The sequence below is a fragment of the Notamacropus eugenii genome, chromosome 5, assembly GCF_028372415.1.
Source record: "Notamacropus eugenii isolate mMacEug1 chromosome 5, mMacEug1.pri_v2, whole genome shotgun sequence".
Classification (NCBI taxonomy): domain Eukaryota; kingdom Metazoa; phylum Chordata; class Mammalia; order Diprotodontia; family Macropodidae; genus Notamacropus; species Notamacropus eugenii.
In genome coordinates, this window is record NC_092876.1 from 404,011,103 (window position 1) to 404,033,991 (window position 22,889).

The 22,889-nt window shown below is 37.5% G+C and overlaps 1 long non-coding RNA gene across 1 annotated transcript in view; it reads right to left on the reverse strand.

The window, feature by feature from the left end:
• Positions 1-441: 441 nt before the first annotated feature.
• The window catches only part of LOC140506910 (uncharacterized), a 40,693-nt gene continuing 18,245 nt past the window's right edge, over positions 442-22,889 (reverse strand). The window contains exon 3 of the long non-coding RNA XR_011968151.1: positions 442-5,046. This is a non-coding gene — a long non-coding RNA (uncharacterized lncRNA). The remainder of the gene's footprint in view (positions 5,047-22,889) is intronic.

The window sequence follows — 22,889 nt, forward strand, 5'->3', positions numbered from 1 at the left end:
AGGTAGTAAAGGTTGAAGCAATTATGATTCTTTCACCACTTAAAAGATATGATTTCATTAACTCTGGGTATTATCTCCATCAATTCAGATTACTATGAATTACCATGCCTACACAAATTGATCACCTGGTAGCTGACCTTTTTCTAATGAGCCCCTCCAATCTTAGTGAAACTAGAAACTTTTCCAATTTGGGAGAGATCACCAGAACTTACATTTGCTGACACATCCTTAAGAGACCCAGGGTCACCTCTGTTCAATGCAAAAGCATAGCAGTATGACTTTTGTGGAAGGCATTATAAAAATTAATTTAAATTACTTCTACTCAATTTAATTTCACCTCATTTCAATAAAAAAGACTCCACCCCCCCCCAAAAAAAAGTTTACAATCTGACATGAAAATTAAGAGGATGCCAGCAACTACAATGTAAATTAACATGATCATTACATAGAGAAAAGCTGAGCCTGGACAAAGAGATCAGGGTGTCCCAGGAAATGTGAACATTTCACTCCTGTCTCCTCAGTCTCAGTGAAAGTAGAAACAGAGTTTTACCTCTTCAAAAAGCAGTTTATTACAATTTAGAGGTTTTGACAAAACAAAATATCAAAGTCCTTATTACATATGGGTCCATTTACAAATATGAGAATGACTCAAATTCTTGTCGATTGATGACAGTATTAATTACGGTATCCAAATGCATGTTTTACAGTGTTATATTCAAGGAGGACATGCTCTATCCTTAGTATTCTTTATACTGTATGCTAAATTTCACATTTCTTTCTATATAAAAATCCATTGTGATGCAATCTAATTCCTGATGTTTCTATTCTGGCACTTCATTAGGGCTGAACAGGATTTGATAGCTCATAATAAAGACATTTTTCTTCTTTTTTTGTGCTGCTGAAAGTGTTTCCTAATGTTGCTGGTGGGAGGAGTCTGTAGGGTAATACATGCTCCTTGACTTATCACCAAATGCATCCCACATAGCAAGTAGGACTTTTAAGGCTTAAAAAAAATGCAGATATAAAGATTAGTATTATGAAGTGTTCTTGGTTGCTCCTTTCTGCATGATTTTTTCTGGGCAGGTGCCTCTCTCTAGTTCTAAGACAAAGGGCTATCTATAAACAGGCCATGAACGATGGAAAGGATTTCAACAGGAAGTGTGGGGAGCTCAGTGGTCCTTTCAATTTAACAATATTGTAAGGCCACACTGGCAAAACTGTTTGGCTGGGAGTTATATTTCTTGTCCGTTTGGGAGACAAGAAGAAGCTAATACAAGATCATGAAATGGTTGAGAGAAAGAAAGGAAATGGAGGAGAAAAGAATATATAGAAAAGAGGCATCCAAGCTTCATCCTATCCACATGGACTAAAAGCATGACTCTGGCAGCATCCCATATATCCCACCGGCAATTTCCTCCTCAAACTCATGCCTCATGGAGACTGTAGAAGTGAAAGCTAAAAAGGGGATGGGACAAACTCTAAGGCTGTATTTTTTTCTTTTCTTTCTTTTCTTTTTTAAAAATTGTGGGTACTTGTTGCAGGGGGGGTGGGGGGAGGAGGAGAATGGGGAGGGGAGGGACAGGTGGTCAAAGGGGTGGGGTAAACACATTAGTATCTGAAGTCTTTATTCTTTTTCCCTTAAGCTGGAGGCCACTAGCATACATGTCTAAGCATCTCCTTGTAGTCTGTTATAGACTGTATCTAGGGGTGGGGAATCTGCAGTCTAGAGGCCACAAGTGGCCCTCTAGGTCCTCAAGAGCAGCCTTTTGACTGAATCCCTTGGATTTATTCTGTGAAGTTTGGATTCATTCAAAGGGCTGAACTTAAGGATCTGGAGGGCCTCATATGACCTCAAGGCCACAGGTTCACCATCCCTGGCTCTAACCTTATTTCACTTAAACACCTTTCATGACTTTCTCCTTTGCATTTCCTTATGTCTCCTTGATCACAACACAATGACATGGGACAGATCTAGGAACCACACAGGGCAGAATGCTCTTCCCCAGAGCAGGGCAGAGATCCCAATCCCCCAAACCATTGTTAAAAAATTATTCTTTCTGACTGAAGGCATAATTATAACCCCTTCATATATGTTTCATAACTATACTTCCAAAAGACAGAATCACTATGAACATGGGCCTTTAAATCTACCTCATAAGACTACAAAGCTAACTTAGCAACATATCATGTGTTATGACAAGTTGGGAAGACTGAGAAAAGACAGATGCAGAGGGAGGGCAGTATGAAACATTCCTGAGAGGATCAGGCTTCTAATAAACAGTTGTTGCTCAGTCATGTCCAACTCTTTGTGACTCCATTTGGGGTTTTCTTGGCAAAGATACTGAAGTGGTTTACTATTTCCTTCTCTAGCTCAGATGTGGAAACTGAGGCCAACAGGGTTACACAACATAACCAGGATCACATAATGAGTAAGTATCTGAGGTCAGATTTGAACTCAGGAAGATGTGTCTTCCTGACTCCAGGCCAGGCACTCTCTCTACTGCAACACCTAGCTTCCCCTGTAATAAACAGAAGGGTAGATAATGCCCCCTCACAAGTAACTACCATGCAAATAAATGCATAAGAAAGGCTCAAAGTGCAAAGATTGGTTGCTGTATAAATTCAAACAGATGATCATTTGAAGGGAGCTAATCAAATATTTTAGTAAGCAGTCTGAGACCTTCACTATTAGACCTTTTACATCATCTCCAGACCTCATTTTCCTCATCTGTAAAACACTGGGGTTGGAATCAATGATTTCTGAGAACCCTTCAAACTCTGACTTTGTAGCATTCTTGCTATATCTGAAATTCCACCAGTAAGATTCATTCCTATAAATTATGAGTTTTTTTCTTTTTTAGCCTTCCAGAAATTCCTATTAAAATGCAAATTCCCCTGGACTGGGATCACTATTCAACTGTTATCAGAAGATACCTTATCTAGAATTAATTTGTTTTGTTTTTAATTATTCACTTTCCAATCCTGATGGCTAGTTTGGAGCAGAAATCTGTGGTTACTGGATTGAATTCTGAGCAGAGAAGTGGGGGAGGGGAAAGAGAAGTGGGGAAGGAGAGTGCTGATAGAAGAGGGAAGGGGAAGAGAAGGGAACATGGATTTCATTGTTATTGTTATTTGCTAGGCACTCTACTCAGCCATTTGATCCTCACATCTTTGGGAGTAGATATGGTTATTATTATCTCCATTTTACAGTGAAGGAAACTGAGGCAGACAGAGGTTAAATGACTTTCCCAGAGTCACACAGCTAGGAAACGTCTGAGGCTGGATTTGAACACAGGACTTCCTGACTTCAGGCCCAGTATTCTGCCCACTGAACTGTATAGCTGCCTAAGGTGAAGCAGATGGCAAAGGCAAACGTAGCAGAATTACTTCATGGTTCTTTCTGCCATCCATTATAAAGTAGCACCTCTGACACTGATGGGGTACAGATTCTGAGAACTTCCTTGAACTCTTCTTCCCACTTAATCTGGCTTTTCATCCCCAAATCTGTTAACCTTAACCTAGACTAGCCCTCCATTATATGTAGCTCTGCATTGACCCACTTGCTTCCATTGCTTCCATTGTCTGTTATCTCCTGATTGCCTCCAGCTGTTTCTCACCCCAGTCCCATTAAGATCCTTCTTGGACTCCTCCTCAAGACCTTCACTAAATCCCTTCTCCCTTCACCCCCAGACCACTAGATCACCTCCAGATCCCTCCCACAATCTTTCTGTTTATAAATTCCACCTTACCTCCATTAAGGTGCTCAGATTCAGTCTAGGTCAGATACTGTGCATCTGAGATTCTATCTGGCCCCCTTGTCAATACAAGCGTCACAAGTCATGAGGCTTCTTAAGAGTCAATCCAATATGGCAAATCTTTAATAAACTTTATTTTATTTTGGCTGAAAGAAGACTTGGGTTGAATTAATTTGGGCAGAACCCAGGGTGTCTGTATTTTGGGGTCTGGAGCACCCCAAACCTCAATATTATGGTTCTTTGACCTCAACAACACTGTGTGACCTTGAGCCAGTCCCACAGCCCTTATCTGTAAAATGAGAAGTTAGACCAGTATACCTTTGAATTCCCTGCCTGCTCTAAATGTGTATTCACTGTTTTGTAAATCTATTATTGGGGCAGCTAGGTGGTGCAGTGGATAGAGCACCAGTGCAGGAGTCAGGAGGACCTGAGTTCAAATCTCACCTCAGACATTTGACAATCACTAGCTATGCGACCTTGGGCAAGTCACTTAACCCCAATTGCCTCATCCTGGGTCATCTCCAGTCATCCTGATGAATATCTTGTCACTAGATTCAGATGGCTCTGGAGGAGAAGTGAGGCTGGTGAGCTGCACAGCCCTCCCACACTCAAAACAAAGTCAAGTGCAAGTCATGTCATTGTTTCTCTGATGTCATGGACTTCTTCAGCAAAGAAGGACGAACACACACACACATACACACATACACATACACACACACACACATCTATTATCTCAATCTCATCCTCACAACAACACTAGGAGGAAAGAATTACTAGATCCTTCTCATATTACTAGTGAGAAAACTGAGATTCAACAACATTTTCTGAGTGACCTTCTGGCTTTTGAATTTATGTTTTCAGTGCTTAGTATAAATAGGGCTTTTCACTCATTCGAAAAGAAAATTTGTAACTACAGTATATAAGCTTCAAAACATTCCTTGTATCTTTTGATGGAAAAAGGAATTAAGATTGTGAATAGGGAAGCCAAAACAAAATCTGATGAAGACTTGAAATAGAGAACACAGTTACCAAAGTCTTGTAGTTCTTTAAATCATTAGGTAAGTCTCCAGGTTGAGGGTAAATGACAGATCTCAAACCCATTGGTGAGTTAGGGGGATGAGTACTCCAACCATGTGAAGACTTTCCCAGGCAGAATAGACCAATGAGAACAATTTGTTCTCACCTCCATGAAGGCAGCTGAAGCTTGGTTAGACATTGAAGATACAGTCATCCATTGCATCCAGGGCCATTGCCACCTTGACTTTTGTATTTCCACTGAACTTTGATGACTCTGGAAAAGAGAGTGAAGCTTATGATTTTGTGCAACTCTGACTCCCTTAAAACCAATTCACTAGACAGTCAAGACATCATTATATGATGTCATTGATGAACAAAAAACAATAGATAAATTTCCAAATGATAGTAGTATGAAAAATGGACTTTGGTGTCACATTGATGAGGTAGAGATTCTGGGAGCCCCCTTAAACTCTCCTTCAATCTTCCCACTTGATCCATTATCACTATGCCTAAATCTGTTACCCTTAACCTAGCCTAGCCCTCCATTGTCTGTTATCTCCAGGTAGCCTTAAGCTACTTCCCATCCTTAATCCTCTTCTCTTGGTTCTTGGAGTCTGACCTCTAGTACTTCAATCCCATCAAGATCTTCCTTAGATCATTCCCATCAAGACCCTCTCTAAACCCCTCCTCTACTTACCCCAGACTACTTGGTCAGCTCTAGATCCCTCCCATAATCTTTCGGTACATAAGATCCATCTTGCCTCCACGAAGGGGCTTAGATTCAATCTGAGATTCAGTCTGGCCCCTTTGTCAATACAAGCATCACAAATGCTTAGGCTCCTCATAAGTCTACCCAATATGGTGAATCTTTAAGAAACTTTGTTTTACTTTGGCTGAAAGAAGGCTTGGACCAAATTCAGTTGGGTAGGACCCGATGCATGGGTATTTTGGGGTCCCAAGCACCCCTAAAACTCAACAACAATGGGATATAACTCATCTAATCACTCATATGTGCACATGTTTTTTCCCCAACAGAATGAGAGCTCCTTGAAAGTAGGAACTGTTTTGTTTGATCTTTATCTTCAGGACCAAGCATAAGCAATCCAGCTCTCCATTCCCTGCCACCAAGAGAAATCACAACAGGGATACACAATCCTTCCATTCTATTTTCATTGTTTCCAGTGGTTACCTGTTTTAAGCCACCAATGTTGCCTTTGACTCTTCCACCATGAGCTGAGTCATCATTTTTAAAAGTTATTTAAAATTATTGATTTGTTTTTATATTATTTTTATATTTGTTTTTAATATCATTATTTCTTATCTTCCCCTGTCCAGTTATCCAAGAAAGAACAAAAAATAAAGAGAAAAAAGCACTTGAGCAAAATTAACACATCCAAAGGTAGGAAAGGCTGAGAAACTGACTGTGGTACATGCCTGAATGAGGTGTGAAACATGATCTGGTGTTCAGGACCATGAGAGTTTGCCCTTACTTCCCAATTCTTTGTAAATTTCCAAAGCTTTGGTGGGAAGACAAAAGACTTTGTTTAATAGGGACACCCACTCCCCCACTATCTAACATTTAAGCAGCTAGCAAAGGGCCTAAAGGAAAAGATCTGTGTGAGTTAGGACTGGAGTACTAAATTCTACATTAGGATGAGTTTATAGCGCAGATGTGCAGACTGATTAAGTGAATCGTTTCTGCCAATCCTGACATTTCTTTAACTCCCCAAGAATTTTTGCTAATGGAATCTCTGTTTGTAAAGAGCATTTCTAGAAACCCAAAATTTTGTACTTTTTCACTCTTACATCAGAATTGGTGGACGGTATGATCAGTATACTGTGATATTGTTAGGTTTTACTTTAATATAACTTTATTTTTGGAAAGTGCTTTCATTGCAGCATGGTGAGATAGATAAAAGAAGGATTATTATCCACTTACTGCAGTGTATGGCCTCAGAATTTGTTCTTTTTTGTTTCTAATTAGTATCATATCCTGAAAGACATTTCAAAAGACATTTGTGACCAGCCTTCAAAAAGTATAAGTTTTCTCCTTCTTGAAACTTCTCTAAATGGATTTAACTTGTTAAATACCAAAAGAATATTTTTATAAGGTGGGTTTGCCTAGAAGTCATAAACCTTGAGAAGGTAAGTCATTTGCATAATCATGAAAACACCTAAATCCAAGGGTAAACGAATGGTGAGAGATAAGCTTCCATCCTCAAGAAATCAGGACGCTCATTTCTTGGCATCTTTGCAGTTTTTACAACTATAATAGCTCTCTTTCTTGGACTTTGACTTTCACTTTGATACTTCTCAATTCCCATTCTAGTTTTGGTCTGGGCCCTCTTTTCTTTTCTTTCCCTAGTCTACCTATTAGAGATTTCATTGACTTCCCTTGGTTCAAATGTCACAGTTATAGCAATTACTTCCAAAGCTATACACTTATCCCTGATTTCTTGGCTAAACTTCATTCAATTATCATCAGGTACCCAATATGTATCTCCTCCTGGATGTCCCCTAGGCACCTCAAACTCAAAATATCCAATAAAACTGTCCCTTCTCTAAACTTCCTTAATTTTCTCCCTCCCTCCCTTTCTCCTCCCTCTTTTCTCTCTCTCCCTCTCTCTCTCCTTCTCTCTCTCTCTCCCTTTCTCTCCCCCTTTCTCTCTGCCCCTCTCATTTTTCCTTGTTTTACACTTATATTTATGTGATATATTTCCCCAGCAAAATGTAAGCACTTTGAAGGCAGTGATATTTTCATTTGCTTCCTTTATACCTAGCACAAGCTTTGCATATAGCACACATGCAATAAATGAGAATTATTAATCACATTTTTAAAAAAATATCACTGATGCTGAGTGTTCTGGGAAAACCAACTCAGGAATGATGCTTGACGCTACATCCAAGTAGGAGGCATTTTGAATCCCTGCCTTGCCATGAAATGTAACTATTGAGAAAAGCAAATTTCCCTTTCAAAAAAGTCTTTGGAGTAAATGATATGATTCAGAAATGGAATGCTGTACATATCTGTGATCCGACACTGGTAGGCATGTGGTTTTGTAGGTAAGAACTACCACAAGAACTACCAAACTAATTTGATAGTATTGAATTAAGTTGAGCCATTTCAAAATGAATTTAAAACTAAATTAACTTTAAACAGGATTATGTCTTATATGCATTTTTCCTCTCACATTCTGCCTGAAGATTTTTTTCTTTTAGCTTGACAGGGAAGTAGTATGGTACAGTAGAAAGAACACTGGACTTGCTGAGGGGTAAGACCCTGAGAAAGTCAGTCTACTTCTTGTGGTCTTGGAATTCTCATTTGTGACATGAAGAAGTTGGGCTAAGTAATCTTTAGAGTTTTAATATGTTCTACGTAAAAATCTAGATTTCTGGTGGAACCATGGTTTTCTGATTGTCTTGTTTTATTTTAACTTTGACTCATTTTGTTCAAAATGAGTCACTAACATAACCACAGAGCATCCCAAATATAAGGGTAGTGACAGAAATAAGATAAATTTGCAAGTCTCATTTTACTAATTTGAGGGGGGAAATGAAACAATATGGAAAAAGGCACCAAAATGATCAACTTCTGTACACCCAGCAGACCTAAACAGAGATTTCATCTTGGTTTTATTTTAACAAACTATTTGTTAAACCAGCTTTCATTTTTATGGTCCACTCAGTAAAATCCATTACTGTACAAGATGACTGGATTATCTGTGGGTTCTCAGATTGAGTCATTTACTTCTTACATGACAATTTCCATCCATAAAATGGGTACATTGGTCTTTTTTCATTGGTTGATGACACATTTGATAAACTAGAAAGAGCTCTAGAATTTGATGTCAGAGGAACTGGGCAACCAGTTTGGTTGATTACAACTGAGATGACTTTAGGAAAGTCACCACCTACCTCTCTACATATACCTCTCATTTTTATAGATAAGAAAACTATAAAATGAAGTCAGACTAGTTAACATCTCACATCCCTTCTACCTTGAGCTTCTAGAATAAAGAGAATATTCTTTTTTTTTTTTTAACTCACAGGGGCATTACATAAAAGTATGCAGTAAAATTTGCCTTTCCCAGAAGAAGGAAAACTCTTTAGATGATGAAAATTTCAATTTGAAAGAGGAACATGATAGAGGAATGCTAAAGTAGTTAGGATTAATTTAGAATCATAGATATAAGCTTGAATTTTAAAAGTAATTCTCTCTCCCTCCATCTCTCTGTATCTCCATCTCTCTGTATTTCTGTCTCTCAAGTTCTGTCTGTCTGTCGTTCTGTCTGTCATTCTGTCTGTCTGTCTGTCTGTCTCTCTCTTTCTCTAGCACACGTGTGCGCATGCGTGCACACACACACACACACACACACACACACACACACACACACACACACTCCAAACTCATTTTCCTAAAACTCTGCATCTTTCAAGCATTTCTTGAGCACTTACTATGTACTTATTATTTCAGACTTTGTACAACTTGTGTAACTATGTCTTAAAGTTCTTTATAGGGGATATAGGGTAGCTAGGTGGCACAGGGGATAGAGAGCCTTGCCTGAAATCAGGAAGATCTGAGTTCAAATTGAGCCTCGAATATTTACTAGCGACATGATCCTGAGCAAGTCATTTATCCCTATTTGCCTCAGTTTCTTCATCTGTAAAATGAGCTGGAGAAGGAAATGGCAAACCACTCCAGTATCTTTGCCAAGAAAACCCCAAATGGGGTCACAAAGAGTCAAAAATGACTGAAAAAAGACTGAAAAACAACTTCCTGATTCTAGGTTCAGTGCCCTAGCCACTGCACTACCTAGTTCCTCTTACTCTAGAGACAAAGTCCTCAGTTTGGTAATACTGACAAGCCCTCACTAATGACTTGTCAACTATTTCTATTCTAAAGCTAACAACCCAGGAGCTAATTTTAAAATGTCATATATTATGAAGCAGCATGAAAATAGTGCATAGAGAACCAAAGTCAGAATCCAGAGGAGCCAGGTTTAAATCAAACCATTGACACATATTGGGCAAATCCCTTAACCCTTTAGTGCCCAAAGCAATTATCTATGACCATAACGTACAGAAAAATTGCTACTCTTCATTGATAAAGGGATTTTCATTACCCAGAGCTCCTTACACAATCACAAACACAATACCTGAAACAAAGTAAGAACGTAATAATTGCTTTCATTCAGATGCTCCATGTGGCTAATATGCAGTTTTGAGAGGATACGGGTCCAAAAGAATAAACATAATTCAGGGAAAACACTCTGATAACAATAGGATCCCCCAACCAGGAAGAAGTCTTTACTAACTAACCAGAGGTGGATATTTGTTCTTGACTGGTCAGTAGAATGAGAGGAAACAGCAAAGAAAAAAGATCAGGGCAGAGAAGGTCCCACTGTGACTGAGGAGATAGAATTATAGGGTCTCCTCTATAAAAGCCCCCAAACCAACCCCTCTCTGGCTTGTGGGAGGAGGTCAGAAACTTCTGTTTGCTGAGTAGTCATCACCAAAGCAGTTTGAAGAGGGCAACATGTACCTTAAAGCAGGCCAGCCAAGCTACTCTGAACACACTAAGGATGTATTTGTGGGAATGATGCAAATGTGCTCAGTCTTAGATGTCTGTTTTTTATACTCATTGTTTTCTCAGCCCCCAAAATACTAATAGCTAGGAATGTTTCAATAGAGATTTCTCTGTGGATTTTCATCCTCCAGTGGGAAAAAGAACAGGAATAATGAAAGCAAAGCCCAGAAGAACTGGGGGACATTTCTCCTAACACATAGGACTACCAATCTATTTTCCAGAGTAAACAGGGAAAACCCTGTGTGTAATACTCAGCGTTGCAATTTCAATTCAAACAGAACCTCTGGGAACCAGAAAGGCCATACCCTACACTGGTAATGTAGAAGAAAAAGCTTAGTTTCTATGTTTCCCTTCCATGGTATTTAACTTGCCAGACTATGGTCCTGGAAGTGGAAAGCAGCCCCAGTAGTGTTGAGCTCAGAGGCTCCTTGGTTTCATTAGATCATGAGATGTTGTCTTCAAAGTGTTCATTCTCTTTGAGAACTGAGAATAGATGAGACTCCTGGCAAAGTCCCTTTGATAAAGATTTGCTCTAAGATCAGATTTTTTCTGAGTATGGGCATTCCTGGAGTGATCACCAGTGGGCAGAATGGTTTTTAGTATTTCATTTCTTCATGCAGTACACAAATCACAGGGCTTTGGAAGGGCTTTATTGATTATTTAGATGATCATACTCTAGAAAAATAGGCTTATTTCCATTATCATTCAAATATGGTGTAGAAAAAGACCATTCTATAGTGTTTATTAGTTAGAATTGAAAGATACCTTAGAAATTTCTTGTTGTGAAGTCATTTTTCAGTCGTGTCTCACTCTTTGTGACCTCATTTAAGGTTTTCTTGACAGAGACACTGAAGTTGTTTGCCATTTCCTTCTCCATAGAAATTATCTAGCTTCGTTCGTTTTACAGATGAAGAAATTGAGGCCCAGAGATATTCAAAAAGTTGCCCCAAGTCACATCATTCCTTATTGGCAGAACTGGGACCAAAGCCAGATCTTCTTATACCATGTTGCCTGCTCTTTGCACCAGCCTACGCTTTGTACAGAAAGTGGGACAAAAAGAAATGTTCACAAAATGTCAGAAATAGAAGAGACTTCAGAGACCATACAGGCTATGAGTTCCTCAAGGGTAGGGACTGTCTTTTGCCTTCCTTTTATCCCTAGCGCTTGGCACAGTGCCTGGCACACACTTAATAAATGTTTATTGACTGACTAATCCAGCCTATACCTAAATAGGAATAGCCTCTACAACATCCCCAGTGAGCAGTCATTAACCTCTATTAGAAGACTTTCCAAAGACAAAGAACCCAGAACCTCCTAAAACAGTTCATCCCAACATTGCACAGCTCTAATCATTGAGACGTCTTTACCTATAATGAGCTGAAATCAACTATGTTAATTGTGGCAAAGTGGTATTCTATTTGTTTGTATTTGTAGTGGTATGTATTCTAGTAAGTGATATGGAAAGTCAACCTTGTTGCTTACTCATTTTTCAGTCATTTTTGACTCTTTGTGACCCCTTTTGGGGGTTTTCTTAGCAAAGATACTGGAGTGGTTTCCCATTTCCTTCTCTGGCTCATTTTATAGATAAGGAAATCGAGTGAAACAGGGTCAAACAGCTAGTGTGTCTGAGACTAGATTGGAACTCAGGTCTTCATGACTCTAGACCTGGTGCTTTTTTCCAGGGTTCCAAAGTGGACCATAGGACCATAGATTTAGAGCTGGAAAGGATCTGTATTCCAGAGTCGAACCCTCCAATTAGTTCAAGTCTTTTATTTAATTAATTAATTATTATCAATTAATTGTTCATTTCAGTTAGCCCAACCATTTTATTTTACATACAATGAAACTGTGGCCCAAGGACTTGAGGTGACTTCCCCACAGCCAGCCACAGAGGCAGTAAGTGTCAAAAGTAGAATTTGAACCCAGGGCCTCTAAATCTTGAGCCAGTGTATTTTCTACTCTGTCTTGGAGTTTTGACTTAGTAATTTTACGGGCTCTATTTGTTTCACTTCAAGAATTAACATAAAGGTCATGCTTGGACTTACTGTATCATTTTAACCAACCAGGGCCTGGTATCAGGAAAACCTGAATTCAAATTTTGCCTCAGATATTTACAAGCTCAGTGACCCTGAGCAAGGTCTGCCTTAGTTTTTCCTCATCTGTAAAATGGGGATTTTAATAATAACATCTACCTCCCAGGGATAATAAAATGAGTTAATATTTATAAAACCCTTTAAACCTTAAAGTTATATATAAATACTAGCCATCATAATCTTATCTATGTAGGAGTCCATTGAAAATAATCATCATTTTCACGAAGTAAATGATTATCCACCCAAGTCACCCAGAGTAATTTCTATAAGTATAACTTGGTAGTTTCTTTATATCAAGTGTTTTTAACCTAGAGTCTATATATTTTTTTTATATTTTAATAACTTTTTCAACATAATTGGCATTCCTTATAATCCTACATAGCCTATGTATTTAAAACCATTATTCTGAGAAGGGGTTCATAAACTTGACCAGCCTTGTCAAAAGGATCCATGACATAAAAAAAAGTTAAGAACCCCTGGATTGTATTACCAAAAATGACCTTATTAGGCTAATGGTCTAAAATTTCTAAAACAGCTTGATCTACAGTTAGAGAAAATCTTGTGACTCAAAGTGATTTATTTTTATTTTCTCCATATATCTCTTCATGTCTGCGTCCCTGTCGCTCACTCTCTCTTGCATGCTCTCTCTCTTTCTTCTCTTCTCTAATCCCCCACTCCAAATCCTCTAAAATTGTTCAGCAAGCAAAAGAATAGTGTCCTGAAACAGAAACAGTACATAGCCAACAAGGACCATGCTTTATGCCAAAAATAAGGAAATAAAAATACTGTCTTTATTTAGATAGTTTCCCTCTTGAATATTTCTCACTCATATTTTTTCTAAGGAAAATATCAAGAAAAAAATGTTTTCCTTGAATAATACATTACCTAGCCCAACCTGTTAACACATAGCTGAACTCACTCCTCCAAATGGCCAACAGAAGTTTCTCCAACAGAATTCCATATTGTTCTTGTCACAGCAGATGTGGACATCAGCCAAAAGAACAGTTATAGCTGCCTGACACTTCTTAGGAAAGAAATAGGAGAGCTATATACATGTCTTTCCTCTGCCTACATACAGCCTCATTGCCTCTTAAGCACACATCCTCCTTATCTGTGACTCATTCCTAGCTGTTCTGGGAAAACAGGGGGCTGGCCCTGAGAGGAGATCTGACCCTGTGACTGACCCAGTGGGCAGCAGTGGCAACAGCTGCAGCAACTACAGGGCCTCTATCCCTCTAGACTAAAGATCTGAAATTGGAAAGTTCAAAGAAATGCAAGTCATCTCTCTCTCCTTGTATTTCCCTCAAAAATGAACAAGATGTTAGCAGCTTTTTTTATTTTATTGCATTTTGGGGGGCAGAACTTTTTAGGGACTCCAAACAATTAAATAAACATTGACTACATTTTATGTATAAGATACTTTGGAGGACTGAAAGAAGTACAAAAGTAGTATAGAAGTGTAAACAATGATCCTGTCAGCCTCAGTTTCCTCATCCATAAAATGAGATTAGTAGCACCCACCTCCCAGGGTGATTATGAGGATCAGAGCACATAATGTATGTACAGCACTTACCAAACCCTCAAGTGGGACATAAATGTCAGTTATTATTACTAATATTATTCCAGAAATGCTAAAGGAAAAAGGAAGGAGGAAATTATGGAGGAAATACTGGAAAGAATATCAGACAGAAGATTCTGGTTCTAATTTCAGTTTCATTAGGACCTAATGATCTAATCTCAGGACTATCACATAATTCTTTTGATTTCCAATCTGTAAAATAAAGAACTTGTACTAACAGCAATAACTAATACTTAAAGTACTTGAAGGCTTACAAATCACTGTACATACATTATCTCATCTGATCCCCCGAATAATCCTAGGAGATAGTTCCTATGATTATATCCATTTTGTTTAATGTTGTCCAGTCATTCCAGGCATGTCCAACTCTTCATGACCCCATTTGGGGTTTTCTTTCAAAGATACTGAGGCAATTTGCCATTTCTTTCTCCAGATAATTTTATAGATAAGAAAAAACTGAGACCAATTTAAATGGCTTGCTCAGGATCACACAGCTAGTAAGTATGTGAGACTAGATTTGAACTCAAGGAGATGAGTCTTCCTGACTCTAGGTCCAGCACTCTATCCCAAAGGTGGGAAACCTGCTATATCCACTGCACCACCTAGCTGCCCCAATGTATCATATATACATGTATAGAAAATACACATACTATATATATACATGTATCTTTCTATGTATGTGTTATAAGTATAGCATATATCTTTCAATGTACAGATTTATAAACATGTATATTTAAGTATGTTTTGCACACTACATATATATGTCTATGCTGCATATGTGTGTATGTACAGATATAGACGATAGATAGATAGTCATGAATTTAAATATCTCATATATGTGAGAAAATTATGTCATTTCTATATTTAGAACTGTATTAAAATATTCTTGAATGGAAAATTAGATGATCTGCTTCTATCCTTGTTGCTCTCTGTTCTCTGAGAAAGAAAAACCCTAAAGTCTATATTTTCCTCTTCATTTTCTAGGGCAAAGAATACAGTTTTCTGCAGTGAAACTGGTTTTGGTTGGTTAAAACATACATATACATATACAACCCTCCAAAGCAACATTTCTGCATCTACATCTATATATTTCAGCTATAAATACCGGAACCTTATGTCTCTTTAATTAAAAATTCTTTTATGAGAACTTTGCCCTCCTATGGGTATAAGCATGGTGTATGTTACCCTGAGCTCTCTATGCTTGCTACTTGCCTTCTCTCTTTCTCTCTCTCTCTTTCTCTCTCTGTCTCCTCTTTTAAACTTTTAGGAATATAGAAACACTTTATAGAAAGAAAATAAAAACATAAATATGGTAAGATTACCCATCAGTCAGAAATAATATAGATTAAGCCACTTTATAAAACTATGGGTTTTATGTAATACTCTGAGATGTCAGCATCTTTGCAAAATATCTGGTAAAAATAACCCTCATAATGTGGAAAGTTAAATGCAAATAGGGCACACAAGTAAAAAATAAGATAGAAAAGGAAAGAAACCAAGAGATGATTTTAAGTAGGAGAGTTTATCATGACTTTAGGCAAGGAAGCCCGTTCAGATTTAAATTGAAATTTCATGATCAACAGAACTGGTGAACTCCCAAAAGTTTTTAAATGTTTTTATTAGGATATAGTAGGATGTTTTATTAGTAGCATCTCCAGTTTTCCTCACTACAAGAGAAGAGTGTCTGTGGTTTAATATGGCTGAGTAATGAATGATGTTTCCAAACCAGAATGGGGAAACAGACCATCATTGGTTGTGCGATAAAAATTTTTGAGTACATTTTTATTAGTCTTTGCTGTTTGGGGTGCAAAGCTAATATTTTTTTCTGGGAAAATCATATACCAGACTATGGTCTTTCTCTTGGTGGGTTAAAATTAGTTTAGAATGACAGTCATTTATTTTTTTTTCCTTAAGATAAAGGGGACCCATGTGGGTGGTAAATGGAACCTACCACACCTGCCTGAATTCCCTACATCTTCTCTTTGTGTAATCCACAACCAACCTGTAGCTGTGGTTGTCTTTTGGAATGTAAATTTCCCCTCTATTAGCTCTCGGTAAACTCTCCAGATGTAACCTTGAAGTGTAAATCTCACGAGCCTAGCTTGGAAATGGAATTCCATTGAGTTTATCTCTGTAAATCTTTCTCTTTCCTCCCCTGGTTAATATGTGAGATTGTCTTCCCCTATGACAACTGTAAAACAAAAATCATTCCTTTGTCTCTCTGATGTAATTGAAAACTATATAACCTTCATAAAATCTCTGATGGAGTTCAGAGTTATTTTTTTTCTTTTAATTCTGGGCTTGTGTTTAAGCATAATAAAAATCTAAGTGTTTGCTTCCTGGCTGTCTGCGGGTTGCTAGTGTCTATTGGCAGCAACATCTACAAAGAACTCCATGAGCATTTTTCCCATTATTGTTGAAAGTACATCCTTTATAAAGATTGGATTGGTATCTTGGATTGCTGATACGTTCAAACATACATACATGCATATATATCACCAATAGAGTGTAAGCCATCTTTGCTGGGTACTCCACAGACTATAAAGATATAATCTTTGCTCCCAAAGAGCCTGAGGTTTACCACAGAAGTTGGAAACCTTTCAAGAAAAAGGAGCAATTTAAAATTTTTATTGAAATATGACTTCATGAAGAGCTATTGTGAAGTATCTGTAAAAATTATAGACAGATAAATAGATTATAGACATAGGCAAATGATAAATAATTTTAAAAGACAGACAAATGGATAGTAGATGATAGATATCTGATTGACGATAGATAAATGATAAATAATTGATAGGTGATAAATGATTAATAGATGGTAGACAAATACATGATTGATGAAAGACAATAATGATCAATAGAGAGACAAATGATAAATGATCAATAAATAGATGGTAGGTGATCAATAAACATGATATATGATCAATGAACAGATAATAGATGATCAACAGATAGAAAGAAAGAGAAAGAAAGAATGGTAGATAGATAGATAGATAGATAGATAGATAGATAGATAGATAGATAGATAGATAGATAGATAGATGGATAGATGGATAGATAGATGATAGGTATGATCATGTCACATCATTGCTCTGTCTTCTTTTCACCTCTAGGATATATCACAATCTACCTTCTGTCTACCTTTCCAGATTTTTTAAAAAAGATTTTTACATATGATATGTAATAATATTTATATAATTACATATATAATATGTAATATGTAAAATAATACATATATAATTACATATATATAATTATATAATTACATATGTAGTTCACATTTCCTAAACTTCATACATTCTATGGCTCAGCCAAATTGAACTTCCTGTTATGTTTTATTACACACAAAATACCATCTTGTCTCCATGTCATTGCCCATCCTGTCTTCCAAACTGGGAATTCACTCTCTCTTTACCTCCAACTCTAAGAATCCCTAGTTTTCCTTGGTCATTCAGCTGAAGTATCCCCTGTACAATTCTTTTTCTAATCCTTTCAGCTGCAAGAGATTTCTCCTGAAATTAACATGTACTTATTTTGTGTATATTTTGTTCATATATGTGTGTATATGTTGTTTCCCCCAGTAGAATGTAGTGAATATGACCAGAGCAAAGACTTTATCATTTTTGTATTTGTATTTCCAATGCCTGGCACACATAGTAGGTAATTGATCAAAAATTAGTCAATTGATAGAGACACAGACATACACATAGAGGACATAGTTTAGTCGTGTCTCTGTGTTTGTGTGTGTATATACACATATGCATACATACATAAATATAGATGTAGAATGAAAATAAAAGCTAGCATTTATATAGTGTTTTTAGGTTTGGAAAGTACTTTACAAACATCTTATTTTATCTTCACAACAACACTGAGGGGTGTAATAATTATTATTGTTCCCATTTTGCAGAAGAGGAAACTGAGACACAGGTTAAGTGACTTTTCCCAGGTTGCTCAGTTAATAAGTGTCTCAGATAGAAGTTGAACTCAGGTCTTTCTGACTCTGACTCCAGCCCACTATTCACTGCAAAACCAAGTTCAGTCTCCATTTCTGTTTCTCTGTCTATCTAATTACTCTCAAAGAAGTGGGTGGTGGTATGTGTGGCAGGGGAGGAGGATAGAGAGAGAGTGAGCCTTTGCAAATAAAGCTCCTCATTGCATCTTCTTACCTCTTGTAATTCACTGATGAGGTTCAGGAATACTCCACTCCTAACTGGGCTCAATGCCTGAACATATTTGCACAGCTCAGAAAATGGAAACTTTTTTTTAACTGCATGTGGACCAATCCCAAATTTAGATGAATATACTTTCTCCTTCTGTCCTTCCTGCTGTGAATTATTATTTAGGATGGGAAAGAGTAAAGAAAGCAAAGTTGAAAAGGTAAACAGGTATCTAGGGACTGAATACGTAAGACTAAAGAGGGGGAAAAAAACTCTCAGGTATGTACCGCATAAAAACATAGACCAAAATAGAAGAAGTAAGGGAAGTTCTGTGTATATGCATTTAATCTGAACACAGTTGAAACAAAAATGAATTAAATGTTGTTTTGAAGGAAACTGCTAGGTCATGTGATTCCACTTAGTACTCATTTACTTTTCCAAAAACATCATCTCATCTACCCAGGGATGATCAACTCTATTTATAAAATTGTTTATTATTTTTATTTTTTCAATTAACAAACTTTTTTTTTTTTACTAATCTGTCTCTTCCTCTACTCCACACATCATTGAGTAAATAAAAAATATAAAGCCCCAAAATAGTCCTCAATAAACAGTTGTATAGACCAGCAAAATCCCATCTTAACCATGTTAAAAATGTTTTATTTTGTTTCTGCCATTTAAGTTCATATCCCTGTCAGGAGGTGAATGCTATGTTTCATTTTCAGTTTCATTCTTTTGAAGTCATCATTTCTCATTGCAGTCAGCAGAGTTCTAAAGTCTTTCAGGGCTGCTTTTGCTCTATAATTTTATCATTGTGTAAATTGTTCTAGTTTTGCTCACTTCACTATGCATTAGTTAATGTTGTCGTTCAGTCATTTCAGTTCTCTTTGACTCTTCATGACCCCATTTGGGGTTTTCTTGGCAAAGACACTGAAGTCGTTTGCCATTTTCTTCTCCAGATTTCACCGATGAGGAACTGAGGCAGGGTCACACAGTTAGTAAGTGTTTAAGGCCACATTTGAACTGAGGAAGATGAGTCATCTTGACTCTGGGCCCAGCACTCTATCTTCTGCACCATCTGTTAATAGAGTTGATTGATTTTCTTTAGAGTTAGAAGAGATTGTATTATCTCTTTCTTTTACCTCTCTTCCAACTCCCACTTCACATTCATTCCATTCCTCCTCCAAATTTGCAGTACCAAATATACATGGTAATCCTATTCAATTCAAGGAGGATTTGGTAAGCAACTACTATACTCAACACACTAAGAATGTGTAGAATTTTTTTTTAAAAGTCCCTACTCTTAAGAAGCATACATTCTATTAGGAGGTTGCAAAGGGTGAATATGTAATTGTATACATTATGATTTTTGAAGGGAGAGTGTCATAGAATAGAGATTGTGTCAGTCTTACAAAGATTTTCCATTTGACATGCAGTAGGAACATTTTTGGTGTAAAACGGCAATTATGTACTCTAATGACATAGTTGTTTTTTAAAAAAAATATAAGCACTCAGAAATTTCAGAAAACAAAGAAGGAAAGGAGGAAGGAAAAGAGAGAGGGAGGGTTAAAAAGAAAAATTCTTTGTTTGGACTTTCACCCTGATTAATGAAATAAAACCCAGGAAAAAGAGAATTAAGGGGGGCCACTGAGCCAAGATGGTGTAGTAGAAAGATGGACCTACTCTAGCTCTCCCCCCCCAGCCCATAAAATACTTGTAAAAAACGACTCAAAACAAATTCTAGAGCAAAAGAAGCCACAAAACGACAGAGTGAAAAAGATTTCCAGCCCAAGACAGCCTGGAAGGCCAACAGGAAAGGTCCATCACACTGGTACAGCCCAGCCCTGGTCACATGGTAAGGACAGGACTGGAGCAGGCTTCAGAATCATGGTTAATAGCAGTGGTTCCCAGATTTCTCAACCCACAAATGCCAAAGACAACTTCAAGGGTCAGTGAGAAAGCTCTTTCACCTGGGTGAGAGGGGTGTGCAGTCTGACCCAGCCCCAGGATGGCAGCAGCCAGTACAGTAGCAGCATTCATTTTTTGGAGCCCTCTGCCTAAAGATCCTGGGGAAATCAAGTTGCCAATCTGGGTCTCAGTTCTGAGTGGTCCTGGGATGACGAAGAGTGCTGGGTATGGTGGACCTGGTGGGGGCTATGGAGCAGGAATCCTACTCACAGATCCTTGGAAGAAAAGAGTGCTTGTGGTTGCTCACAGACCAGAGCACAGGCCAGGAGAGAAGTAAACTCTCCTTTGATTCTCCCACCTTGGAGGAATTGAGAACATATAGGGCCCTAGAGTATACCCTCCACTTGACAAAGGACTCAAAAGTCAAGTAACTGGCTGGAAAAATGCTCAAAAAGGGGGAAAAAATAAGACTAATGAAGGTTACTTTCTTGGTGAAAGGTATTTTCTTCCATCCTTTTGGATGAGGAAGAACACACCATGCCATCAAAGGAAGACATAAAAATCAAGACTTCTACATCCAAAACCTCCAAAAAAAAATGCAATGGTCTCAGGCCATGGAGAGCTCAGAAAGGATTTTGAAAATCAAGTAAGAGTGGTGGAGGAAAAATTGGAAAGAGAAATGAGAGCAATGCAAGAAAATCATGAAAAGTGAGTCAACAGCTTGCTAAAGGAGACCCACGAAAAATGCTGAAGAAAATAACACCTTTAAAAATAGACTAACCCAAATGGCAAAAGAGTCCCAAAAAGCAGAATTGGCCAAATGGAAAAGGACATTCAAAAGTTCACTGAAGAAAATTGTTCTTTCAAAATTAGAATGAAGCAGATGGAAGCTAATGACTTTGTAAGAAACCAAGATATTATAAAACATTATAAAACAAAACCAGAAGAATGAAATATCTCATTGTGCAATATATCATAACACCCAACCTGGAAAATAGATCCAGGAGAGATGATTTTAAAAATATTGGTCTACCTGAAAACTGTGATCAGAAAAAGAGCCTAGATGTCATCTTCCAAGAAATTATCAAGGAAAACTGCCCTGATATTCTAGAACCAGAGGGTAAAATAGAAATGGAAAGAATTCACTGGTCACCTCCTGAAAGAGATTCCAAAAGGAAAACTTCTAGGAATATTATAGCCAAATTCCAGAGTTCTCAGGCCAAGGAGAAAGTATTACAAGTAGCCAGAAAGAAACAATTCAAATATTGTGGAAATACAATCAGGATAACACAAGATTTAGCAACTTCTACACTAAAGGATCAAAGGGCTTAGAATATGATATTCCAGAGGTCAAAGGCAATAGGGTTAAAACCAAGAATCACTTACACAACAAAACTGAGTATAATACTCCAGGGGAGAAAATGGAATGTCAATGAAATAGACGACTTCCAAGAATTCTTGTTGAAAAGACCGGAGCTGAATAGAATATTTGACTTTCAAATAAAAGAATCAAGAGAAACATGAAAAGGTAAACAGGAAAGAGAAGGCTTAAGTAACTCATTAAAATTGAACTGTTTACATTCCAACATGGAAAGATGTTATTTGTAATTCATGAGACCTTTTTCAGTATTAAGTAGTTAGAGGGAATATATATATGTAGGTGTGTATGAGTATATATATGTGTATATTTTTTGTGTGTAGGTATGTATATGTACGTGTGTGTGTGTGTGTGTGTGTGTGTGTGTGTATACACACACAGAGGGCACAATGAGCTGAATATAAAGGAAGAATACCAAAAAACATAAAATATACTGTTGAAGCAAATGTACTAGGAGTAAGAGAAAGGGAGAGGTAGAATACAGCAAATCATCTCACATAAAAGAGGCAAGAAAGAGCTTTTACAATGGAGGGGAAGAGTTGGGAGATGAAAGGAAACAATTGAGCCTTACTCTCATGGGATCTGGCTTAAGGAGGGAACAATGCACACTCAATTGGATATGGGAATCTATTTTACCCTGCAGGAAGACAAGGGGAAAGTGGATAGAAGAGGGAAGATAATACAAGGGACAGCAAATTGGGGGAAAGGATAATCAGAAGCAAACATTATTGTGGGAGGACAGGTAAAGGGAACGAATGGAAAAAATGAAGAGCAGAATAGGACAGAGGGAAATGTGGTTACTCTTTTACAACATAAATATTATGGAAGTGCTTTGCATCGTAACACATGTATGACCTATACTGAATTGCTTGTTTTCTCAATGAGAATGGGTGAGGAGGGAGGGAAGGAAAATGGGACTCAAAACTTTAAGAATGAATGTAAAAATTGTTTTACTATGCAACTGGAAATTAAGCAACTAGAGTATAGAAATCTATTTTGCCCTACAAGAAAATAGAGGGGAAGGAGGATGGAAGAAGGGTGGGTAATAGAAGGGAGGACAGACTACAGTAAGGGATAGATGGGGTGCATACTGTCCTAGGGTGGGGTGTGGGGAGAGACAAGGAGAAAATTTTGAATTCAAATTCTTATGGAAGTGAATGTTAAGAAAAATAAATGAATTAAATATAAGATTTTTAAAAGAGAGAATTAAAAGGAGTTTATTAAAATTTATCAAAGTAGAAATGTACTGATGGTCTGATCACTAGGGATTGACAAGGGATTCAAGATGGAGCCTACTTTTACTGATAACTTCTATAATGAGATAAAGACAATTCATTTAGGTCCACATCAGTAAAAGAGGATGGGCCATTGTATCTCAATACCCCCTCAACTGCCTGTACATGATGTTTAAT